Source organism: Schistocerca gregaria, chromosome 8 (assembly GCF_023897955.1).
Source record: "Schistocerca gregaria isolate iqSchGreg1 chromosome 8, iqSchGreg1.2, whole genome shotgun sequence".
Lineage (NCBI taxonomy): Eukaryota > Metazoa > Arthropoda > Insecta > Orthoptera > Acrididae > Schistocerca > Schistocerca gregaria.
Genome location: NC_064927.1, coordinates 34,913,834 through 34,941,102, shown reverse-complemented (window position 1 = coordinate 34,941,102; position 27,269 = coordinate 34,913,834). Strand labels below are relative to the sequence as shown.

Here is a 27,269-nt window from a genome sequence, read left to right as displayed (position 1 = left end):
AAGAGCATCTCCAAGCAAAAAATGGTCAACAGCAACATTCAGACGGTTTCGTACTGCTCAATTGCTACATTAAAACGTTATGTTTCTTTTTCAGAACTGGAAAAACACAAGAGTGACAGCATTCGAACCCGTAATCTTCAGATCCGAAGTCCGACGCCTTATCCATTAGGCCACACGGTCACTGACGACCAACATTTACATGTATACGACTCATCTCGAAACGCTCACACCCCTGAGGATTTGTGTTTTCGTTCTACACAGCCGCTGCCCCTTGCTCTTTCCCACCCATTCGTTACATTCAACCTCTGACGAGACCGACCAAATATAGACTGAGAAACAAGACCACACAATTCGTGCATTCGGAATCGAAGGCAGGGCGTCCCTCGCCGCATTTGCTACGATTTCCATTTGCTACTTCTGCAGAAGCGGCGGCGGCGGCGGCGGCGGCGGCGGCGGCGGCGACGACGACGACGACGACGAATATCGCGAGAGGCTCTGAGATATGTGAGAAATACATCTATAAAATGTAATTCAGACTGCCTCGTCCCACCTTATGCTGTACCGCTTTGGCAAATGCTTTATCTGCGCCATTCGCCTTAATCGCATCTGAGAGTAATTCTTAAAAAAACGCCTGTCGCTAATTGTTCGTCATCACAGATACTGTTTGCTATACGGCCACGACGCGCAACTGATTTCCAAAATTCATCGTTCTCCTGTGAGGATGGAACTTACGACCCCTGGTTTATTACACCAGTGCTCTACCACTGAGCTAAAGAGGCGCGGCCTAGCGGTACTCTTGGGTACTTCGTCCTTACGGTCGTCTGCATCATCAGACTTTAGCTGACAACACTTCATATTACCGGCTAATATTTGCAGCTATGGCGACAAATTACTGCTTGGCTACACATCTGACACGTAACCGATGTGCTCTCCAAACAACAACACTTGCATTTCAGAACATGTCTTTCACACATGTCTACAAAATCACCTTCACCTTCAAACACAGCTTCCTTGCGACTGACAGAGACGTAGGCAAAGTTTAAAGTTGCTATTTCCATTAAATCTCGTTAATCAGAAAAACGGTAATTTACACCTGCAGCGGAACAGAATTCTGTTCCGCCCAGCGTCTGGCTCGAACCCACGACCCTGGGATTAAGAGTCTGACACTCTACGCGACTGAGCTAGCCGGCTACCGCAGTGAATACCTGCCGGGTAGCACGTCACACAGTACTCGTTTGGGTTGGGTGGTCCCACACAGAATCTCTCCATGATGCCTAATATTTTCCTAACGTCACACTCGTCACGTACTTCACTTTTATGTCATAATCATTTCTGAGAGGTAAAGAAATTGCATGACAACATGCTGAGCTAGTGGCGTCAAAATTAACACACATACTTTATGTGACTCAAAAGCCGAACGAGTTACTTTCCGACGTTGTTTTAGATGTGCAAGTGATAGTCAAAACTCGCTGTGTCGGCACTCTGCCGACCATTTCGCTAGTTAACACCGGTCTTGTTGTGTGTGTTTCAAGCTCAAGAGCATCTCCAAGCAAAAAATGGTCAACAGCAACATTCAGACGGTTTCGTACTGCTCAATTGCTACATTAAAACGTTATGTTTCTTTTTCAGAACTGGAAAAACACAAGCGTGACAGCATTCGAACCCGTAATCTTCAGATCCGAAGTCCGACGCCTTATCCATTAGGCCACACGGTCACTGACGACCAACATTTACATGTATACGACTCATCTCGAAACGCTCACACCCCTGAGGATTTGTGTTTTCGTTCTACACAGCCGCTGCCCCTTGCTCTTTCCCACCCATTCGTTACATTCAACCTCTGACGAGACCGACCAAATATAGACTGAGAAACAAGACCACACACTTTGTGCATTCGGAATCGAAGGCAGGGCGTCCCTCGCCGCATTTGCTACGATTGCCATTTGCTACTTCTGCAGAAGCGGCGGCGGCGGCGACGACGACGACGACGACGACGAATATCGCGAGAGGCTCTGAGATATGTGAGAAATACATCTATAAAATGTAATTCAGACTGCCTCGTCCCACCTTATGCTGTACCGCTTTGGCAAATGCTTTATCTGCGCCATTCGCCTTAATCGCATCTGAGAGTAATTCTTAAAAAAACACCTGTCGCTAATTGTTCGTCATCACAGATACTGTTTGCTATACGGCCACGACGCGCAACTGATTTCCAAAATTCATCTTTCTCCTGTGAGGATGGAACTTACGACCCCTGGTTTATTACACCAGTGCTCTACCACTGAGCTAAAGAAGCGGGGCCTAGCGGTACTCTTGGGTACTTCGTCCTTACGGTCGTCTGCATCATCAGACTTTAGCTGACAACACTTCATATTACCGGCTAATATTTGCAGCTATGGCGACAAATTACTGCTTGGCTACACATCTGACACGTAACCGATGTGCTCTCCAAACAACAACACTTGCATTTCAGAACATGTCTTTCACACATGTCTACAAAATCACCTTCACCTTCAAACACAGTTTCCCTGCGACTGACAGAGACGTAGGAAAAGTTTAAAGTTGCTATTTCCATTAAATCTCGTTAATCAGAAAAACGGTAATTTACACCTGCAGCGGAACAGAATTCCGTTCCGCCCAGCGTCTGGCTCGAACCCACGACCCTGGGATTAAGAGTCTGACACTCTACCGACTGAGCTAGCCGGCTACCTCGGTGAATACCTGCCTTGTAGCACGTCACACAGTACTCGTTTGGGTTGGGTGGTCCCACACAGAATCTCTCCATGATGCCTAATATTTTCCTAACATCACACTCGTCACGTACTTCACTTTTATGTCATAATCATTTCTGAGAGGTAAAGAAATTGCATGACAACATGCAGAGCTAGTGGCGTCAAAATTAACACACATACTTTATGTGACTCAAAAGCCGAACGAGTTACTTTCCGACGTTGTTTTAGATGTGCAAGTGATAGTCAAAACTCGCTGTGTCGGCACTCTGCCGACCATTTCGCTAGTTAACACCGGTCTTGTTGTGTGTGTTTCAAGCTCAAGAGCATCTCCAAGCAAAAAATGGTCAACAGCAACATTCAGACGGTTTCGTACTGCTCAATTGCTACATTAAAACGTTATGTTTCTTTTTCAGAACTGGGAAAACACAAGCGTGACAGCATTCGAACCTGTAATCTTCAGATCCGAAGTCCGACGCCTTATGCATTAGGCCACACGGTCACTGACGACTAACATTTACATGTATACGACTCATCTCGAAACGCTCACACCCCTGAGGATTTGTGTTTTCGTTCTACACAGCCGCTGCCCCTTGCTCTTTCCCACCCATTCGTTACATTCAACCTCTGACGAGACCGACCAAATATAGACTGAGAAACAAGACCACACATTTCGTGCATTCGGAATCGAAGGCAGGGCGTCCCTCGCCGCATTTGCTACGATTGCCATTTGCTACTTCTGCATAAGCGGCGGCGGCGGCGACGACGACGACGACGACGACGACGACGACGACGACGACGACGACGACGACGACGACGACGAATATCGCGAGAGGCTCTGAGATATGTGAGAAATACATCTATAAAATGTAATTCAGACTGCCTCGTCCCACCTTATGCTGTACCGCTTTGGCAAATGCTTTATCTGCGCCATTCGCCTTAATCGCATCTGAGAGTAATTCTTAAAAAAAACGCCTGTCCCTAATTGTTCGTCATCACAGATACTGTTTGCTATACGGCCACGACGCGCAACTGATTTCCAAAATTCATCTTTCTCCTGTGAGGATGGAACTTACGACCCCTGGTTTATTAGACCAGCGCTCTACCACTGAGCTAAAGAGGCGCGGCCTACCGGTACTCTTGGGTACTTCGTCCTTACGGTCGTCTGCATCATCAGACTTTAGCTGACAACACTTCATATTACCGGCTAATATTTGCAGCTATGGCGACAAATTACTGCTTGGCTACACATCTGACACGTAACCGATGTGCTCTCCAAACAACAACACTTGCATTTCAGAACATGTCTTTCACACATGTCTACAAAATCACCTTCACCTTCAAACACAGTTTCCCTGCGACTGACAGAAACGTAGGAAAAGTTTAAAGTTGCTATTTCCATTAAATCTCGTTAATCAGAAAAACGGTAATTTACACCTGCAGCGGAACAGAATTCCGTTCCGCCCAGCGTCTGGCTCGAACCCACAACCCTGGGATTAAGAGTCTGACACTCTACGCGACTGAGCTAGCCGGCTACCTCGGTGAATACCTGCCGGGTAGCACGTCACGCAGTACTCGTTTGGGTTGGGTGGTCCCACACAGAATCTCTCCATGATGCCTAATATTTTCCTAACGTCACACTCGTCACGTACTTCACTTTTATGTCATAATCATTTCTGAGAGGTAAAGAAATTGCATGACAACATGCAGAGCTAGTGGCGTCAAAATTAACACACATACTTTATGTGACTCAAAAGCCGAACGAGTTACTTTCCGACGTTGTTTTAGGTGTGCAAGTGATAGTCAAAACTCGCTGTGTCGGCACTCTGCCGACCATTTCGCTAGTTAACACCGGTCTTGTTGTGTGTGTTTCAAGCTCAAGAGCATCTCCAAGCAAAAAATGGTCAACAGCAACATTCAGACGGTTTCGTACTGCTCAATTGCTACATTAAAACGTTATGTTTCTTTTTCAGAACTGGAAAAACACAAGCGTGACAGCATTCGAACCCGTAATCTTCAGATCCGAAGTCCGACGCCTTATCCATTAGGCCACACGGTCACTGACGACCAACATTTACATGTATACGACTCATCTCGAAACGCTCACACCCCTGAGGATTTGTGTTTTCGTTCTACACAGCCGCTGCCCCTTGCTCTTTCCCACCCATTCGTTACATTCAACCTCTGACGAGACCGACCAAATATAGACTGAGAAACAAGACCACACACTTCGTGCATTCGGAATCGAAGGCAGGGCGTCCCTCGCCGCATTTGCTACGATTGCCATTTGCTACTTCTGCAGAAGCGGCGGCGGCGACGACGACGACGACGACGACGACGACGACGACGACGACGACGACGACGAATATCGCGAGAGGCTCTAAGATATGTGAGAAATACATCTATAAAATGTAATTCAGACTGCCTCGTCCCACCTTATGCTGTACCGCTTTGGCAAATGCTTTATCTGCGCCATTCGCCTTAATCGCATCTGAGAGTAATTCTTAAAAAAACGCCTGTCGCTAATTGTTCGTCATCACAGGTACTGTTTGCTATACGGCCACGACGCGCAACTGATTTCCGAAATTCATCTTTCTCCTGTGAGAATGGAACTTACGACCCCTGGTTTATTAGACCAGTGCTCTACCACTGAACTAAAGAGGCGCGGCCTAGCGGTACTCTTGGGTACTTCGTCCTTACGGTCGTCTGCATCATCAGACTTTAGCGGACAACACTTCATATTACTGGCTAATATTTGCAGCTATGGCGACAAATTACTGCTTGGCTACACATCTGACACGTAACCGATGTGCTCTCCAAACAACAACACTTGCATTTCAGAACATGTCTTTCACACATGTCTACAAAATCACCTTCACCTTCAAATACAGTTTCCTTGCGACTGACAGAGACGTAGGCAAAGTTTAAAGTTGCTATTTCCATTAAATCTCGTTAATCAGAAAAACGGTAATTTACACCTGCAGCGGAACAGAATTCCGTTCCGCCCAGCGTCTGGCTCGAACCCACGACCCTGGGATTAAGAGTCTGACACTCTACGCGAATGAGCTAGCCGGCTACCTCGGTGAATACCTGCCGGGTAGCACGTCACACAGTACTCGTTTGGGTTGGGTGGTCCCACACAGAATCTCTCCATGATGCCTAATATTTTCCTAACGTCACACTCGTCACGTACTTCACTTTTATGTCATAATCATTTCTGAGAGGTAAAGAAATTGCATGACAACATGCTGAGCTAGTGGCGTCAAAATTAACACACATACTTTATGTGACTCAAAAGCCGAACGAGTTACTTTCCGACGTTGTTTTAGATGTGCAAGTGATAGTCAAAACTCGCTGTGTCGGCACTCTGCCGACCATTTCGCTAGTTAACACCGGTCTTGTTGTGTGTGTTTCAAGCTCAAGAGCATCTCCAAGCAAAAAATGGTCAACAGCAACATTCAGACGGTTTCGTACTGCTCAATTGCTACATTAAAACGTTATGTTTCTTTTTCAGAACTGGAAAAACACAAGCGTGACAGCATTCGAACCTGTAATCTTCAGATCCGAAGTCCGACGCCTTATCCATTAGGCCACACGGTCACTGACGACCAACATTTACATGTATACGACTCATCTCGAAACGCTCACACCCCTGAGGATTTGTGTTTTCGTTCTACACAGCCGCTGCCCCTTGCTCTTTCCCACCCATTCGTTACATTCAACCTCTGACGAGACCGACCAAATATAGACTGAGAAACAAGACCACACACTTCGTGCATTCGGAATCGAAGGCAGGGCGTCCCTCGCCGCATTTGCTACGATTGCCATTTGCTACTTCTGCAGAAGCGGCGGCGACGACGACGACGACGACGACGACGACGACGAATATCGCGAGAGGCTCTGAGATATGTGAGAAATACATCTGTAAAATGTAATTCAGACTGCCTCGTCCCACCTTATGCTGTACCGCTTTGGCAAATGCTTTATCTGCGCCATTCGCCTTAATCGCATCTGAGAGTAATTCTTAAAAAAACGCCAGTCGCTAATTGTTCGTCATCACAGATACTGTTTGCTATACGGCCACGACGAGCAACTGATTTCCAAAATTCATCTTTCTCCTGTGAGGATGGAACTTACGACCCCTGGTTTATTACACCAGTGCTCTACCACTGAGCTAAAGAGGCGCGGCCTAGTGGTACTCTTGGGTACTTCGTCCTTACGGTCGTCTGCATCATCAGACTTTAGCTGACAACACTTCATATTACCGGCTAATATTTGCAGCTATGGCGACAAATTACTGCTTGGCTACACATCTGACACGTAACCGATGTGCTCTCCAAACAACAACACTTGCATTTCAGAACATGTCTTTCACACATGTCTACAAAATCACCTTCACCTTCAAATACAGTTTCCTTGCGACTGACAGAGACGTAGGCAAAGTTTAAAGTTGCTATTTCCATTAAATCTCGTTAATAAGAAAAACGGTAATTTACACCTGCAGCGGAACAAAATTCCGTTCCGCCCAGCGTCTGGCTCGAACCCACGACCCTGGGATTAAGACTCTGACACTCTACGCGACTGAGCTAGCCGGCTACCTCGGTGAATACCTGCCGGGTAGCACGTCACACAGTACTCGTTTGGGTTGGGTGGTCCCACACACAATCTCTCCATGATGCCTAATATTTTCCTAACGTCACACTCGTCACGTACTTCACTTTTATGTCATAATCATTTCTGAGAGGTAAAGAAATTGCATGACAACATGCTGAGCTAGTGGCGTCAAAATTAACACACATACTTTATGTGACTCAAAAGCCGAACGAGTTACTTTCCGACGTTGTTTTAGATGTGCAAGTGATAGTCAAAACTCGCTGTGTCGGCACTCTGCCGACCATTTCGCTAGTTAACACCGGTCTTGTTGTGTGTGTTTCAAGCTCAAGAGCATCTCCAAGCAAAAAATGGTCAACAGCAACATTCAGACGGTTTCGTACTGCTCAATTGCTACATTAAAACGTTATGTTTCTTTTTCAGAACTGGAAAAACACAAGCGTGACAGCATTCGAACCTGTAATCTTCAGATCCGAAGTCCGACGCCTTATCCATTAGGCCACACGGTCACTGACGACCAACATTTACATGTATACGACTCATCTCGAAACGCTCACACTCCTGAGGATTTGTGTTTTCGTTCTACACAGCCGCTGCCCCTTGCTCTTTGCCACCCATTCGTTACATTCAACCTCTGACGAGACCGACCAAATATAGACTGAGAAACAAGACCACACACTTCGTGCATTCGGAATCGAAGGCAGGGCGTCCCTCGCCGCATTTGCTACGATTGCCATTTGCTACTTCTGCAGAAGCGGCGGCGGCGGCGACGACGACGACGACGACGACGACGACGACGACGACGACGACGACGACGAATATCGCGAGAGGCTCTGAGATATGTGAGAAATACATCTATAAAATGTAATTCAGACTGCCTCGTCCCACCTTATGCTGTACCGCTAAGGCAAATGCTTTATCTGCGCCATCCGCCTTAATCGCATCTGAGAGTAATTCTTAAAAAAACGCCTGTCGCTAATTGTTCGTCATCACAGATACTGTTTGCTATACGGCCACGTCGCGCAACTGATTTCCAAAATTCATCTTTCTCCTGTGAGGATGGAACTTACGACCCCTGGTTTATTACACCAGTGCTCTACCACTGAGCCAAAGAGGCGAGGCCTAGCGGTACTCTTGGGTACTTCGTCCTTACGGTCGTCTGCATCATCAGACTTTAGCTGACAACACTTCATATTACCGGCTAATATTTGCAGCTATGGCGACAAATTACTGCTTGGCTACACATCTGACACGTAACCGATGTGCTCTCCAAACAACAACACTTGCATTTCAGAACATGTCTTTCACACATGTCTACAAAATCACCTTCACCTTCAAATACAGTTTCCTTGCGACTGACAGAGACGTAGGCAAAGTTTAAAGTTGCTATTTCGATTAAATCTCGTTAATAAGAAAAACGGTAATTTACACCTGCAGCGGAATAAAATTCCGTTCCGCCCAGCGTCTGGCTCGAACCCACGACCCTGGGATTAAGAGTCTGACACTCTACCGACTGAGCTAGCCGGCTACCTCGGTGAATACCTGCCGGGTAGCACGTCACACAGTACTCGTTTGGGTTGGGTGGTCCCATACAGAATCTCTCCATGATGCCTAATGTTTTCCTAACGTCACACTCGTCACGTACTTCACTTTTATGTCATAATCATTTCTGAGAGGTAAAGAAATTGCATGACAACATGCAGAGCTAGTGGCGTCAAAATTAACACACATACTTTATGTGACTCAAAAGCCGAACGAGTTACTTTCCGACGTTGTTTTAGATGTGCAAGTGATAGTCAAAACTCGCTGTGTCGGCACTCTGCCGACCATTTCGCTAGTTAACACCGGTCTTGTTGTGTGTGTTTCAAGCTCAAGAGCATCTCCAAGCAAAAAATGGTCAACAGCAACATTCAGACGGTTTCGTACTGCTCAATTGCTACATTAAAACGTTATGTTTCTTTTTCAGAACTGGAAAAACACAAGCGTGACAGCATTAGAACCTGTAATCTACAGATCCGAAGTCCGACGCCTTATCCATTAGGCCACACGGTCACTGACGACCAACATTTACATGTATACGACTCATCTCGAAACGCTCACACCCCTGAGGATTTGTGTTTTCGTTCTACACAGCCGCTGCCCCTTGCTCTTTCCCACCCATTCGTTACATTCAACCTCTGACGAGACCGACCAAATATAGACTGAGAAACAAGACCACACACTTCGTGCATTCGGAATCGAAGGCAGGGCGTCCCTCGCCGCATTTGCTACGATTGCCATTTGCTACTTCTGCAGAAGCGGCGACGACGACGACGACGACGACGACGACGACGACGAATATCGCGAGAGGCTCTGAGAAATGTGAGAAATACATCTATAAAATGTAATTCAGACTGCCTCGTCCCACCTTATGCTGTACCGCTTTGGCAAATGCTTTATCTGCGCCATTCGCCTTAATCGCATCTGAGAGTAATTCTTAAAAAAACGCCTGTCGCTAATTGTTCGTCATCACAGATACTGTTTGCTATACGGCCACGACGCGCAACTGATTTCCGAAATTCATCTTTCTCCTGTGAGGATGGAACTTACGACCCCTGGTTTATTACACCAGTGCCCTACCACTGAGCTAAAGAGGCGCGGCCAAGCGGTACTCTTGGGTACTTCGTCCTTACGGTCGTCTGCATCATCAGACTTTAGCTGACAACACTTCATATTACCGGCTAATATTTGCAGCTATGGCGACAAATTACTGCTTGGCTACACATCTGACACGTAACCGATGTGCTCTCCAAACAACAACACTTGCATTTCAGAACATGTCTTTCACACATGTCTACAAAATCACCTTCACCTTCAAATACAGTTTCCTTGCGACTGACAGAGACGTAGGCAAAATTTAAAGTTGCTATTTCGATTAAATCTCGTTAATAAGAAAAACGGTAATTTACACCTGCAGCGGAACAAAATTCCGTTCCGCCCAGCGTCTGGCTCGAACCCACGACCCTGGGATTAAGAGTCTGACACACTACCGACTGAGCTAGCCGGCTAACTCCGTGAATACCTGCCGGGTAGCACGTCACACAGTACTCGTTTGGGTTGGGTGGTCCCATACAGAATCTCTCCATGATGCCAATGTTTTCCTAACGTCACACACGTCACGTACTTCACTTTTATGTCATAATCATTTCTGAGAGGTAAAGAAATTGCATGACAACATGCTGAGCTAGTGGCGTCAAAATTAACACACATACTTTATGTGACTCAAAAGCCGAACGAGTTACTTTCCGACGTTGTTTTAGATGTGCAAGTGATAGTCAAAACTCGCTGTGTCGGCACTCTGCCGACCATTTCGCTAGTTAACACCGGTCTTGTTGTGTGTGTTTCAAGCTCAAGAGCATCTCCAAGCAAAAAATGGTCAGCAGCAATATTCAGACGGTTTCGTACTGCTCAATTGCTACATTAAAACGTTATGTTTCTTTTTCAGAACTGGAAAAACACAAGCGTGACAGCATTCGAACCTGTAATCTTCAGATCCGAAGTCCGATGCCTTATCCATTAGGCCACACGGTCACTGACGACCAACATTTACATGTATACGACTCATCTCGAAACGCTCACACCCCTGAGGATTTGTGTTTTCGTTCTACACAGCCGCTGCCCCTTGCTCTTTCCCACCCATTCGTTACATTCAACCTCTGACGAGACCGACCAAATATAGACTGAGAAACAAGACCACACACTTTGTGCATTCGGAATCGAAGGCAGGGCGTCCCTCGCCGCATTTGCTATGATTGCTATTTGCTACTTCTGCAGAAGCGGCGGCGGCGGCGACGACGACGACGACGACGACGACGAATATCGCGAGAGGCTCTGAGATATGTGAGAAATACATCTATAAAATGTAATTCAGACTGCCTCGTCCCACCTTATGCTGTACCGCTTTGGCAAATGCTTTATCTGCGCCATTCGCCTTAATCGCATCTGAGAGTAATTCTTAAAAAAACGCCTATCGCTAATTGTTCGTCATCACAGATACTGTTTGCTATACGGCCACGACGCGCAACTGATTTCCAAAATTCATCTTTCTCCTGTGAGGATGGAACTTACGACCCCTGGTTTATTATACCAGTGCTCTACCACTGAGCTAAAGAGGAGCGGCCTAGCGGTACTCTTGGGTACTTCGTCCTTACGGTCGTCTGCATCATCAGACTTTAGCTGACAACACTTCATATTACCGGCTAATATTTGCAGCTATGGCAACAAATTACTGCTTGGCTACACATCTGACACGTAACCGATGTGCTCTCCAAACAACAACACTTGCATTTCAGAACATGTCTTTCACACATGTCTACAAAATCACCTTCACCTTCAAATACAGTTTCCTTGCGACTGACAGAGACGTAGGCAAAGTTTAAAGTTGCTATTTCGATTAAATCTCGTTAATAAGAAAAACGGTAATTTACACCTGCAGCGGAACAAAATTCCGTTCCGCCCAGCGTCTGGCTCGAACCCACGACCCTGGGATTAAGAGTCTGACACTCTACCGACTGAGCTAGCCGGCTACCACGGTGAATACCTGCCGGGTAGCACGTCACACAGTACTCGTTTGGGTTGGGTGGTCCCATACAGAATCTCTCCATGATGCCTAATGTTTTCCTAACGTCACACTCGTCACGTACTTCACTTTTATGTCATAATCATTTCTGAGAGGTAAAGAAATTGCATGACAACATGCAGAGCTAGTGGCGTCAAAATTAACACACATACTTAATATGACTCAAAATCCGAACGAGTTACTTTCCGACGTTGTTTTAGATGTGCAAGTGATAGTCAAAACTCGCTGTGTCGGCACTCTGCCGACCATTTCGCTAGTTAACACCGGTCTTGTTGTGTGTGTTTCAAGCTCAAGAGCATCTCCAAGCAAAAAATGGTCAACAGCAACATTCAGACGGTTTCGTACTGCTCAATTGCTACATTAAAACGTTATGTTTCTTTTTCAGAACTGGAAAAACACAAGTGTGACAGCATTCGAACCTGTAATCTTCAGATCCGAAGTCCGACGCCTTATGCATTAGGCCACACGGTCACTGACGACCAACATTTACATGTATACGACTCATCTCGAAACGCTCACACCCCTGAGGATTTGTGTTTTCGTTCTACACAGCCGCTGCCCCTTGCTCTTTCCCACCCATTCGTTACATTCAACCTCTGACCAGACCGACCAAATATAGACTGAGAAACAAGACCACACACTTTGTGCATTCGGAATCGAAGGCAGGGCGTCCCTCGCCGCATTTGCTACGATTGCCATTTCCTACTTCTGCAGAAGCGGCGGCGGCGGCGACGACGACGACGACGACGACGACGACGACGACGAATATCGCGAGAGGCTCTGAGATATGTGAGAAATACATCTATAAAATGTAATTCAGACTGCCTCGTCCCACCTTATGCTGTACCGCTTTGGCAAATGCTTTATCTGCGCCATTCGCCTTAATCGCATCTGAGCGTAATTCTTAAAAAAACGCCTGTCGCTAATTGTTCGTCATCACAGATACTGTTTGCTATACGGCCACGACGCGCAACTGATTTCCAAAATTCATCTTTCTCCTGTGAGGATGGAACTTACGACCCCTGGTTTATTACACCAGTGCTCTACCACTGAGCTAAAGAGGCGCGGCCTAGCGGTACTCTTGGGTACTTCGTCCTTACGGTCGTCTACATCATCAGACTTTAGCTGACAACACTTCATATTACCGGCTAATATTTGCAGCTATGGCGACAAATTACTGCTTGGCTACACATCTGACACGTAACCGATGTGCTCTCCAAACAACAACACTTGCATTTCAGAACATGTCTTTCACACATGTCTACAAAATCACCTTCACCTTCAAATACAGTTTCCTTGCGACTGACAGAGACGTAGGCAAAGTTTAAAGTTGCTATTTCCATTAAATCTCGTTAATAAAAAAAACGGTCATTTACACCTGCAGCGGAACAAAATTCCGTCCCGCCCAGCGTCTGGCTCGAACCCACGACCCTGGGATTAAGAGTCTGACACTCTACCGACTGAGCTAGCCGGCTACCTCGGTCAATACCTGCCGGGTAGCACGTCACACAGTACTCGTTTGGGTTGGGTGGTCGAATACAGAATCTCTCCATGATGCCTAAGGTTTAACTAACGTCACACTCGTCACGTACTTCACTTTTATGTCATAATCATTTCTGAGAGGTAAAGAAATTGCATGACAACATGCAGAGCGACTGGCGTCAAAATTAACACACATACTTTATGTGACTCAAAAGCCGAACGAGTTACTTTCCGACGTTGTTTTCGATGTGCAAGTGATAGTCAAAACTCGCTGTGTCGGCACTCTGCCGACCATTTCGCTAGTTAACACCGGTCTTGTTGTGTGTGTTTCAAGCTCAAGAGCATCTCCAAGCAAAAAATGGTCAGCAGCAATATTCAGACGGTTTCGTACTGCTCAATTGCTACATTAAAACGTTATGTTTCTTTTTCAGAACTGGAAAAACACAAGCGTGACAGCATTCGAACCTGTAATCTTCAGATCCGAAGTCCGATGCCTTATCCATTAGGCCACACGGTCACTGACGACCAACATTTACATGTATACGACTCATCTCGAAACGCTCACACCCCTGAGGATTTGTGTTTTCGTTCTACACAGCCGCTGCCCCTTGCTCTTTCCCACCCATTCGTTACATTCAACCTCTGACGAGACCGACCAAATATAGACTGAGAAACAAGACCACACACTTTGTGCATTCGGAATCGAAGGCAGGGCGTCCCTCGCCGCATTTGCTATGATTGCTATTTGCTACTTCTGCAGAAGCGGCGGCGGCGGCGGCGACGACGACGACGACGACGACGAATATCGCGAGAGGCTCTGAGATATGTGAGAAATACATCTATAAAATGTAATTCAGACTGCCTCGTCCCACCTTATGCTGTACCGCTTTGGCAAATGCTTTATCTGCGCCATTCGCCTTAATCGCATCTGAGAGTAATTCTTAAAAAAACGCCTATCGCTAATTGTTCGTCATCACTGATACTGTTTGCTATACGGCCACGACGCGCAACTGATTTCCAAAATTCATCTTTCTCCTGTGAGGATGGAACTTACGACCCCTGGTTTATTACACCAGTGCTCTACCACTGAGCTAAAGAGGAGCGGCCTAGCGGTACTCTTGGGTACTTCGTCCTTACGGTCGTCTGCATCATCAGACTTTAGCTGACAACACTTCATATTACCGGCTAATATTTGCAGCTATGGCAACAAATTACTGCTTGGCTACACATCTGACACGTAACCGATGTGCTCTCCAAACAACAACACTTGCATTTCAGAACATGTCTTTCACACATGTCTACAAAATCACCTTCACCTTCAAATACAGTTTCCTTGCGACTGACAGAGACGTAGGCAAAGTTTAAAGTTGCTATTTCGATTAAATCTCGTTAATAAGAAAAACGGTAATTTACACCTGCAGCGGAACAAAATTCCGTTCCGCCCAGCGTCTGGCTCGAACCCACGACCCTGGGATTAAGAGTCTGACACTCTACCGACTGAGCTAGCCGGCTACCACGGTGAATACCTGCCGGGTAGCACGTCACACAGTACTCGTTTGGGTTGGGTGGTCCCATACAGAATCTCTCCATGATGCCTAATGTTTTCCTAACGTCACACTCGTCACGTACTTCACTTTTATGTCATAATCATTTCTGAGAGGTAAAGAAATTGCATGACAACATGCAGAGCTAGTGGCGTCAAAATTAACACACATACTTTATATGACTCAAAATCCGAACGAGTTACTTTCCGACGTTGTTTTAGATGTGCAAGTGATAGTCAAAACTCGCTGTGTCGGCACTCTGCCGACCATTTCGCTAGTTAACACCGGTCTTGTTGTGTGTGTTTCAAGCTCAAGAGCATCTCCAAGCAAAAAATGGTCAACAGCAACATTCAGACGGTTTCGTACTGCTCAATTGCTACATTAAAACGTTATGTTTCTTTTTCAGAACTGGAAAAACACAAGTGTGACAGCATTCGAACCTGTAATCTTCAGATCCGAAGTCCGACGCCTTATGCATTAGGCCACACGGTCATTGACGACCAACATTTACATGTATACGACTCATCTCGAAACGCTCACACCCCTGAGGATTTGTGTTTTCGTTCTACACAGCCGCTGCCCCTTGCTCTTTCCCACCCATTCGTTACATTCAACCTCTGACCAGACCGACCAAATATAGACTGAGAAACAAGACCACACACTTTGTGCATTCGGAATCGAAGGCAGGGCGTCCCTCGCCGCATTTGCTACGATTGCCATTTCCTACTTCTGCAGAAGCGGCGGCGGCGGCGACGACGACGACGACGACGACGACGAATATCGCGAGAGGCTCTGAGATATGTGAGAAATACATCTATAAAATGTAATTCAGACTGCCTCGTCCCACCTTATGCTGTACCGCTTTGGCAAATGCTTTATCTGCGCCATTCGCCTTAATCGCATCTGAGAGTAATTCTTAAAAAAACGCCTGTCGCTAATTGTTCGTCATCACAGATACTGTTTGCTATACGGCCACGACGCGCAACTGATTTCCAAAATTCATCTTTCTCCTGTGAGGATGGAACTTACGACCCCTGGTTTATTACACCAGTGCTCTACCACTGAGCTAAAGAGGCGCGGCCTAGCGGTACTCTTGGGTACTTCGTCCTTACGGTCGTCTACATCATCAGACTTTAGCTGACAACACTTCATATTACCGGCTAATATTTGCAGCTATGGCGACAAATTACTGCTTGGCTACACATCTGACACGTAACCGATGTGCTCTCCAAACAACAACACTTGCATTTCAGAACATGTCTTTCACACATGTCTACAAAATCACCTTCACCTTCAAATACAGTTTCCTTGCGACTGACAGAGACGTAGGCAAAGTTTAAAGTTGCTATTTCCATTAAATCTCGTTAATAAAAAAAAACGGTCATTTACACCTGCAGCGGAACAAAATTCCGTCCCGCCCAGCGTCTGGCTCGAACCCACGACCCTGGGATTAAAAGTCTGACACTCTACCGACTGAGCTAGCCGGCTACCTCGGTCAATACCTGCCGGGTAGCACGTCACACAGTACTCGTTTGGGTTGGGTGGTCGAATACAGAATCTCTCCATGATGCCTAATGTTTAACTAACGTCACACTCGTCACGTACTTCACTTTTATGTCATAATCATTTCTGAGAGGTAAAGAAATTGCATGACAACATGCAGAGCGACTGGCGTCAAAATTAACACACATACTTTATGTGACTCAAAAGCCGAACGAGTTACTTTCCGACGTTGTTTTCGATGTGCAAGTGATAGTCAAAACTCGCTGTGTCGGCACTCTGCCGACCATTTCGCTAGTTAACACCGGTCTTGTTGTGTGTGTTTCAAGCTCAAGAGCATCTCCAAGCAAAAAATGGTCAACAGCAACATTCAGACGGTTTCGTACTGCTCAATTGCTACATTAAAACGTTATGTTTCTTTTTCAGAACTGGAAAAACAAAAGCGTGACAGCATTCGAACCTGTAATCTTCAGATCCGAAGTCCGACGCCTTATCCATTAGGCCACACGGTCACAGACGACCAACATTTACATGTATACGACTCATCTCGAAACGCTCACACCCCTGAGGATTTGTGTTTTCGTTCTACACAGCCGCTGCCCCTTGCTCTTTCCACCCATTCGTTACATTCAACCTCTGACGAGACCGACCAAATATAGACTGAGAAACAAGACCACACACTTTGTGCATTCGGAATCGAAGGCAGGGCGTCCCTCGCCGCATTTGCTACGATTGCCATTTGTTACTTCTGCAGAAGCGGCGGCGACGACGACGACGACGACGACGACGACGACGACGAATATCGCGAGAGGCTCTGAGATATGTGAGAAATACATCTATAAAATGTAATTCAGACTGCCTCGTCCCACCTTATGCTGTACCGCTTTGGCAAATGCTTTATCTGCGCCATTCGCCTTAATCGCATCTGAGAGTAATTCTTAAAAAAACGCCTGTTGCTAATTGTTCGTCATCACAGATACTGTTTGCTATACGGCCACGACGCGCAACTGATTTCCAAAATTCATCTTTCTCCTGTGAGGATGAAACTTACGACCCCTGGTTTATTACACCAGTGCTCTACCGCTGAGCTAAAGAGGCGCGGCCTAGCGGTACTCTTGGGTACTTCGTCCTTACGGTCGTCTGCATCATCACACTTTAGCTGACAACACTTCATATTACCGGCTAATATTTGCAGCTATGGCGACAAATTACTGCTTGGCTACACATCTGACACGTAACCGATGTGCTCTCCAAACAACAACACTTGCATTTCAGAACATGTCTTTCACACATGTCTACAAAATCACCTTCACCTTCAAATACAGTTTCCTTGCGACTGACAGAGACGTAGGCAAAGTTTAAAGTTGCTATTTCGATTAAATCTCGTTAATAAGAAAAACGGTAATTTACACCTGCAGCGGAACAAAATTCCGTTCCGCACAGCGTCTGGCACGAACCCACAACCCTGGGATTAAGAGTCTGACACTCTACCGACTGAGCTAGCCGGCTACCTCGGTGAATACCTGCCGGGTAGCACGTCACACAGTACTCGTTTGGGTTAGGTGGTCCCATACAGAATCTCTCCATGATGCCTAATGTTTTCCTAACGTCACACTCGTCACGTACTTCACTTTTATGTCATAATCATTTCTGAGAGGTAAAGAAATTGCATGACAACATGCAGAGCTAGTGGCGTCAAAATTAACACACATACTTTATGTGACTCAAAAGCCGAACGAGTTACTTTCCGACGTTGTTTTAGATGTGCAAGTGATAGTCAAAACTCGCTGTGTCGGCACTCTGCCGACCATTTCGCTAGTTAACACCGGTCTTGTTGTGTGTGTTTCAAGCTCAAGAGCATCTCCAAGCAAAAAATGGTCAACAGCAACATTCAGACGGTTTCGTACTGCTCAATTGCTACATTAAAACGTTATGTTTCTTTTTCAGAACTGGAAAAACACAAGCGTGACAGCATTCGAACCTGTAATCTTCAGATCCGAAGTCCGACGCCTTATCCATTAGGCCACACGGTCACTGACGACCAACATTTACATGTATACGACTCATCTCGAAACGCTCACACCACTGAGGATTTGTGTTTTCGTTCTACACAGCCGCTGCCCCTTGCTCTTTCCCACCCATTCGTTACATTCAACCTCTGACGAGACCGACCAAATAGAGACTGAGAAACAAGACCACACACTTTGTGCATTCGGAATCGAAGGCAGGGCGTCCCTCGCCGCATTTGCTACGATTGCCATTTGCTACTTCTGCAGAAGCGGCGGCGACGACGACGACGACGACGACGACGACGAATATCGCGAGAGGCTCTGAGATATGTGAGAAATACATCTATAAAATGTAATTCAGACTGCCTCGTCCCACCTTATGCTGTACCGCTTTGGCAAATGCTTTATCTGCGCCATTCGCCTTAATCGCATCTGAGAGTAATTCTTAAAAAAACGCCTGTCGCTAATTGTTCGTCATCACAGATACTGTTTGCTATACGGCCACGACGCGCAACTGTTTCCAAAATTCATCTTTCTCCTGTGAGGATGGAACTTACGACCCCTGGTTTATTACACCAGTGCTCTACCGCTGAGCTAAAGAGGCGCGGCCTAGCGGTACTCTTGGGTACTTCGTCCTTACGGTCGTCTGCATCATCACACTTTAGCTGACAACACTTCATATTACCGGCTAATATTTGCAGCTATGGCGACAAATTACTGCTTGGCTACACATCTGACACGTAACCGATGTGCTCTCCAAACAACAACACTTGCATTTCAGAACATGTCTTTCACACATGTCTACAAAATCACCTTCACCTTCAAATACAGTTTCCTTGCGACTGACAGAGACGTAGGCAAAGTTTAAAGTTGCTATTTCGATTAAATCTCGTTAATAAGAAAAACGGTAATTTACACCTGCAGCGGAACAAAATTCCGTTCCGCCCAGCGTCTGGCACGAACCCACAACCCTGGGATTAAGAGTCAGACACTCTACCGACTAAGCTAGCCGGCTACCTCGGTGAATACCTGCCGGGTAGCACGTCACACAGTACTCGTTTGGGTTGGGTGGTCCCATACAGAATCTCTCCATGATGCCTAATGTTTTCCTAACGTCACACTCGTCACGTACTTCACTTTTATGTCATAATCATTTCTGAGAGGTAAAGAAATTGCATGACAACATGCAGAGCTAGTGGCGTCAAAATTAACACACATACTTTATGTGACTCAAAAGCCGAACGAGTTACTTTCCGACGTTGTTTTAGATGTGCAAGTGATAGTCAAAACTCGCTGTGTCGGCACTCTGCCGACCATTTCGCTAGTTAACACCGGTCTTGTTGTGTGTGTTTCAAGCTCAAGAGCATCTCCAAGCAAAAAATGGTCAACAGCAACATTCAGACGGTTTCGTACTGCTCAATTGCTACATTAAAACGTTATGTTTCTTTTTCAGAACTGGAAAAAAAACAAGCGTGACAGCATTCGAACCTGTAATCTTCAGATCCGAAGTCCGACGCCTTATCCATTAGGCCACACGGTCACTGACGACCAACATTTACATGTATACGACTCATCTCGAAACGCTCACACCACTGAGGATTTGTGTTTTCGTTCTACACAGCCGCTGCCCCTTGCTCTTTCCCACCCATTCGTTACATTCAACCTCTGACGAGACCGACCAAATATAGACTGAGAAACAAGACCACACACTTTGTGCATTCGGAATCGAAGGCAGGGCGTCCCTCGCCGCATTTGCTACGATTGCCATTTGCTACTTCTGCAGAAGCGGCGGCGGCGGCGACGACGACGACGACGACGACGACGACAACGAATATCGCGAGCTGCTCTGAGATATGTGAGAAATACATCTATAAAATGTAATTCAGACTGCCTCGTCCCACCTTATGCTGTACCGCTTTGGCAAATGCTTTATCTGCGCCATTCGCCTTAATCGCATCTGAGAGTAATTCTTAAAAAAACGCCTGTCGCTAATTGTTCGTCATCACAGATACTGTTTGCTATACGGCCACGACGCGCAACTGATTTCCAAAATTCATCTTTCTCCTGTGAGGATGGAACTTACGACCCCTGGTTTATTACACCAGTGCTCTACCACTGAGCTAAAGAGGCGCGGCCTAGCGGTACTATTGGGTACTTCGTCCTTACGGTCGTCTGCATCATCAGACTTTAGCTGACAACACTTCATATTACCGGCTAATATTTACAGCTATGGCGACAAATTACTGCTTGGCTACACATCTGACACGTAACCGATGTGCTCTCCAAACAACAACACTTGCATTTCAGAACATGTCTTTCACACATGTCTACAAAATCACCTTCACCTTCAAATACAGTTTCCTTGCGACTGACAGAGACGTAGGCAAAGTTTAAAGTTGCTATTTCCATTAAATCTCGTTAATAAAAAAAACGGTAATTTACACCTGCAGCGGAACAAAATTCCGTCCCGCCCAGCGTCTGGCTCGAACCCACGACCCTGGGATTAAGAGTCTGACACTCTACCGACTGAGCTAGCCGGCTACCTCGGTGAATACCTGCCGGGTAGCACGTCACACAGTACTCGTTTGGGTTGGGTGGTCCCATACAGAATCTCTCCATGATGCCTAATGTTTTCCTAACGTCACACTCGTCACGTACTTCACTTTTATGTCATAATCATTTCTGAGAGGTAAAGAAATTGCATGACAACATGCAGAGCTAGTGGCGTCAAAATTAACACACATACTTTATGTGACTCAAAAGCCGAACGAGTTACTTTCCGACGTTGTTTTAGATGTGCAAGTGATAGTCAAAACTCGCTGTGTCGGCACTCTGCCGACCATTTCGCTAGTTAACACCGGTCTTGTTGTGTGTGTTTCAAGCTCAAGAGCATCTCCAAGCAAAAAATGGTCAACAGCAACATTCAGACGGTTTCGTACTGCTCAATTGCTACATTAAAACGTTATGTTTCTTTTTCAGAACTGGAAAAACACAAGCGTGACAGCATTCGAACCTGTAATCTTCAGATCCGAAGTCCGACGCCTTATCCATTAGGCCACACGGTCACTGACGACCAACATTTACATGTATACGACTCATCTCGAAACGCTCACACCACTGAGGATTTGTGTTTTCGTTCTACACAGCCGCTGCCCCTTGCTCTTTCCCACCCATTCGTTACATTCAACCTCTGACGAGACCGACCAAATATAGACTGAGAAACAAGACCACACACTTTGTGCATTCGGAATCGAAGGCAGGGCGTCCCTCGCCGCATTTGCTACGATTGCCATTTGCTACTTCTGCAGAAGCGGCGGCGGCGACGACGACGACGACGACGACGACGACGACGACGAATATCGCGAGAGGCTCTGAGATATGTGAGAAATACATCTATAAAATGTAATTCAGACTGCCTCGTCCCACCTTATGCTGTACCGCTTTGGCAAATGCTTTATCTGCGCCATTCGCCTTAATCGCATCTGAGAGTAATTCTTAAAAAAACGCCTGTCGCTAATTGTTCGTCATCACAGATACTGTTTGCTATACGGCCACGACGCGCAACTGATTTCCAAAATTCATCTTTCTCCTGTGAGGATGGAACTTACGACCCCTGGTTTATTACACCAGTGCTCTACCGCTGAGCTAAAGAGGCGCGGCCTAGCGGTACTCTTGGGTACTTCGTCCTTACGGTCGTCTGCATCATCACACTTTAGCTGACAACACTTCATATTACCGGCTAATATTTGCAGCTATGGCGACAAATTACTGCTTGGCTACACATCTGACACGTAACCGATGTGCTCTCCAAACAACAACACTTGCATTTCAGAACATGTCTTTCACACATGTCTACAAAATCACCTTCACCTTCAAATACAGTTTCCTTGCGACTGACAGAGACGTAGGCAAAGTTTAAAGTTGCTATTTCGATTAAATCTCGTTAATAAGAAAAACGGTAATTTACACCTGCAGCGGAACAAAATTCCGTTCCGCCCAGCGTCTGGCACGAACCCACAACCCTGGGATTAAGAGTCAGACACTCTACCGACTAAGCTAGCCGGCTACCTCGGTGAATACTTGCCGGGTAGCACGTCACACAGTACTCGTTTGGGTTGGGTGGTCCCATACAGAATCTCTCCATGATGCCTAATGTTTTCCTAACGTCACACTCGTCACGTACTTCACTTTTATGTCATAATCATTTCTGAGAGGTAAAGAAATTGCATGACAACATGCAGAGCTAGTGGCGTCAAAATTAACACACATACTTTATGTGACTCAAAAGCCGAACGAGTTACTTTCCGACGTTGTTTTAGATGTGCAAGTGATAGTCAAAACTCGCTGTGTCGGCACTCTGCCGACCATTTCGCTAGTTAACACCGGTCTTGTTGTGTGTGTTTCAAGCTCAAGAGCATCTCCAAGCAAAAAATGGTCAACAGCAACATTCAGACGGTTTCGTACTGCTCAATTGCTACATTAAAACGTTATGTTTCTTTTTCAGAACTGGAAAAACACAAGCGTGACAGCATTCGAACCTGTAATCTTCAGATCCGAAGTCCGACGCCTTATCCATTAGGCCACACGGTCACTGACGACCAACATTTACATGTATACGACTCATCTCGAAACGCTCACACCACTGAGGATTTGTGTTTTCGTTCTACACAGCCGCTGCCCCTTGCTCTTTCCCACCCATTCGTTACATTCAACCTCTGACGAGACCGACCAAATATAGACTGAGAAACAAGACCACACACTTTGTGCATTCGGAATCGAAGGCAGGGCGTCCCTCGCCGCATTTGCTACGATTGCCATTTGCTACTTCTGCAGAAGCGGCGGCGGCGGCGACGACGACGACGACGACGACGACGACGACGAATATCGCGAGCTGCTCTGAGATATGTGAGAAATACATCTATAAAATGTAATTCAGACTGCCTCGTCCCACCTTATGCTGTACCGCTTTGGCAAATGCTTTATCTGCGCCATTCGCCTTAATCGCATCTGAGAGTAATTCTTAAAAAAACGCCTGTCGCTAATTGTTCGTCATCACAGATACTGTTTGCTATACGGCCACGACGCGCAACTGATTTCCAAAATTCATCTTTCTCCTGTGAGGATGGAACTTACGACCCCTGGTTTATTACACCAGTGCTCTACCACTGAGCTAAAGAGGCGCGGCGTAGCGGTACTCTTGGGTACTTCGTCCTTACGGTCGTCTGCATCATCAGACTTTAGCTGACAACACTTCATATTACCGGCTAATATTTGCAGCTATGGCGACAAATTACTGCTTGGCTACACATCTGACACGTAACCGATGTGCTCTCCAAACAACAACACTTGCATTTCAGAACATGTCTTTCACACATGTCTACAAAATCACCTTCACCTTCAAATACAGTTTCCTTGCGACTGACAGAGACGTAGGCAAAGTTTAAAGTTGCTATTTCCATTAAATCTCGTTAATAAAAAAAACGGTAATTTACACCTGCAGCGGAACAAAATTCCGTCCCGCCCAGCGTCTGGCTCGAACCCACGACCCTGGGATTAAGAGTCTGACACTCTACCGACTGAGCTAGCCGGCTACCTCGGTGAATACCTGCCGGGTAGCACGTCACACAGTACTCGTTTGGGTTGGGTGGTCCCATACAGAATCTCTCCATGATGCCTAATGTTTTCCTAACGTCACACTCGTCACGTACTTCACTTTTATGTCATAATCATTTCTGAGAGGTAAAGAAATTGCATGACAACATGCAGAGCTACTGGCGTCAAAATTAACACACATACTTTATGTGACTCAAAAGCCGAACGAGTTACTTTCCGACGTTGTTTTAGATGTGCAAGTGATAGTCAAAACTCGCTGTGTCGGCACTCTGCCGACCATTTCGCTAGTTAACACCGGTCTTGTTGTGTGTGTTTCAAGCTCAAGAGCATCTCCAAGCAAAAAATGGTCAACAGCAACATTCAGACGGTTTCGTACTGCTCAATTGCTACATTAAAACGTTATGTTTCTTTTTCAGAACTGGAAAAACAAAAGCGTGACAGCATTCGAACCTGTAATCTTCAGATCCGAAGTCCGACGCCTTATCCATTAGGCCACACGGTCACTGACGACCAACATTTACATGTATACGACTCATCTCGAAACGCTCACACCCCTGAGGATTTGTGTTTTCGTTCTACACAGCCGCTGCCCCTTGCTCTTTCCCACCCATTCGTTACATTCAACCTCTGACGAGACCGACCAAATATAGACTGAGAAACAAGACCACACACTTTGTGCATTCGGAATCGAAGGCAGGGCGTCCCTCGCCGCATTTGCTACGATTGCCATTTGCTACTTCTGCAGAAGCGGCGGCGGCGACGACGACGACGACGACGACGACGACGACGACGAATATCGCGAGAGGCTCTGAGATATGTGAGAAATACATCTATAAAATGTAATTCAGACTGCCTCGTCCCACCTTATGCTGTACCGCTTTGGCAAATGCTTTATCTGCGCCATTCGCCTTAATCGCATCTGAGAGTAATTCTTAAAAAAACGCCTGTCGCTAATTGTTCGTCATCACAGATACTGTTTGCTATACGGCCACGACGCGCAACTGATTTCCAAAATTCATCTTTCTCCTGTGAGGATGGAACTTACGACCCCTGGTTTATTACACCAGTGCTCTACCACTGAGCTAAAGAGGCGCGGCGTAGCGGTACTCTTGGGTACTTCGTCCTTACGGTCGTCTGCATCATCAGACTTTAGCTGACAACACTTCATATTACCGGCTAATATTTGCAGCTATGGCGACAAATTACTGCTTGGCTACACATCTGACACGTAACCGATGTGCTCTCCAAACAACAACACTTGCATTTCAGAACATGTCTTTCACACATGTCTACAAAATCACCTTCACCTTCAAATACAGTTTCCTTGCGACTGACAGAGACGTAGGCAAAGTTTAAAGTTGCTATTTCGATTAAATCTCGTTAATAAGAAAAACGGTAATTTACACCTGCAGCGGAACAAAATTCCGTTCCGCCCAGCGTCTGGCACGAACCCACAACCCTGGGATTAAGAGTCTGACACTCTACCGACTAAGCTAGCCGGCTACCTCGGTGAATACCTGCCGGGTAGCACGTCACACAGTACTCGTTTGGGTTGGGTGGTCCCATACAGAATCTCTCCATGATGCCTAATGTTTTCCTAACGTCACACTCGTCACGTACTTCACTTTTATGTCATAATCATTTCTGAGAGGTAAAGAAATTGCATGACAACATGCAGAGCTAGTGGCGTCAAAATTAACACACATACTTTATGTGACTCAAAAGCCGAACGAGTTACTTTCCGACGTTGTTTTAGATGTGCAAGTGATAGTCAAAACTCGCTGTGTCGGCACTCTGCCGACCATTTCGCTAGTTAACACCGGTCTTGTTGTGTGTGTTTCAAGCTCAAGAGCATCTCCAAGCAAAAAATGGTCAACAGCAACATTCAGACGGTTTCGTACTGCTCAATTGCTACATTAAAACGTTATGTTTCTTTTTCAGAACTGGAAAAACACAAGCGTGACAGCATTCGAACCTGTAATCTTCAGATCCGAAGTCCGACGCCTTATCCATTAGGCCACACGGTCACTGACGACCAACATTTACATGTATACGACTCATCTCGAAACGCTCACACCACTGAGGATTTGTGTTTTCGTTCTACACAGCCGCTGCCCCTTGCTCTTTCCCACCCATTCGTTACATTCAACCTCTGACGAGACCGACCAAATATAGACTGAGAAACAAGACCACACACTTTGTGCATTCGGAATCGAAGGCAGGGCGTCCCTCGCCGCATTTGCTACGATTGCCATTTGCTACTTCTGCAGAAGCGGCGGCGGCGGCGGCGGCGACGACGACGACGACGACGACGAATATCGCGAGAGGCTCTGAGATATGTGAGAAATACATCTATAAAATGTAATTCAGACTGCCTCGTCCCACCTTATGCTGTACCGCTTTGGCAAATGCTTTATCTGCGCCATTCGCCTTAATCGCATCTGAGAGTAATTCTTAAAAAAACGCCTGTCGCTAATTGTTCGTCATCACAGATACTGTTTGCTATACGGCCACGACGCGCAACTGATTTCCGAAATTCATCTTTCTCCTGTGAGGATGGAACTTACGACCCCTGGTTTATTACACCAGTGCTCTACCGCTGAGCTAAAGAGGCGCGGCCTAGCGGTACTCTTGGGTACTTCGTCCTTACGGTCGTCTGCATCATCACACTTTAGCTGACAACACTTCATATTACCGGCTAATATTTGCAGCTATGGCGACAAATTACTGCTTGGCTACACATCTGACACGTAACCGATGTGCTCTCCAAACAACAACACTTGCATTTCAGAACATGTCTTTCACACATGTCTACAAAATCACCTTCACCTTCAAATACAGTTTCCTTGCGACTGACAGAGATGTAGGCAAAGTTTAAAGTTGCTATTTCCATTAAATCTCGTTAATCAGAAAAACGGTAATATACACCTGCAGCGGAACAAAATTCCGTTCCGCCCAGCGTCTGGCTCGAACCCACGACCCTGGGATTAAGAGTCTGACACTCTACCGACTGAGCTAGCCGGCTACCTCGGTGAATACCTGCCGGGTAGCGCGTCACACAGTACTCGTTTGGGTTGGGTGGTCCCATACAGAATCTCTCCATGATGCCTAATGTTTTCCTTACGTCACACTCGTCACGTACTTCACTTTTATGTCATAATCA

At 46.2% G+C, this 27,269-nt stretch overlaps 1 non-coding gene across 1 annotated transcript; it reads right to left on the bottom strand.

Moving 5' to 3' along the window:
* Nucleotides 1-3,780: 3,780 nt before the first annotated feature.
* On the bottom strand, nucleotides 3,781-3,852 carry Trnai-aau (transfer RNA isoleucine (anticodon AAU)). Its single transcript has one exon. It is a non-coding gene; the product is annotated as a tRNA-Ile (tRNA).
* Between the last annotated feature and the right edge of the window lie 23,417 nt (nucleotides 3,853-27,269).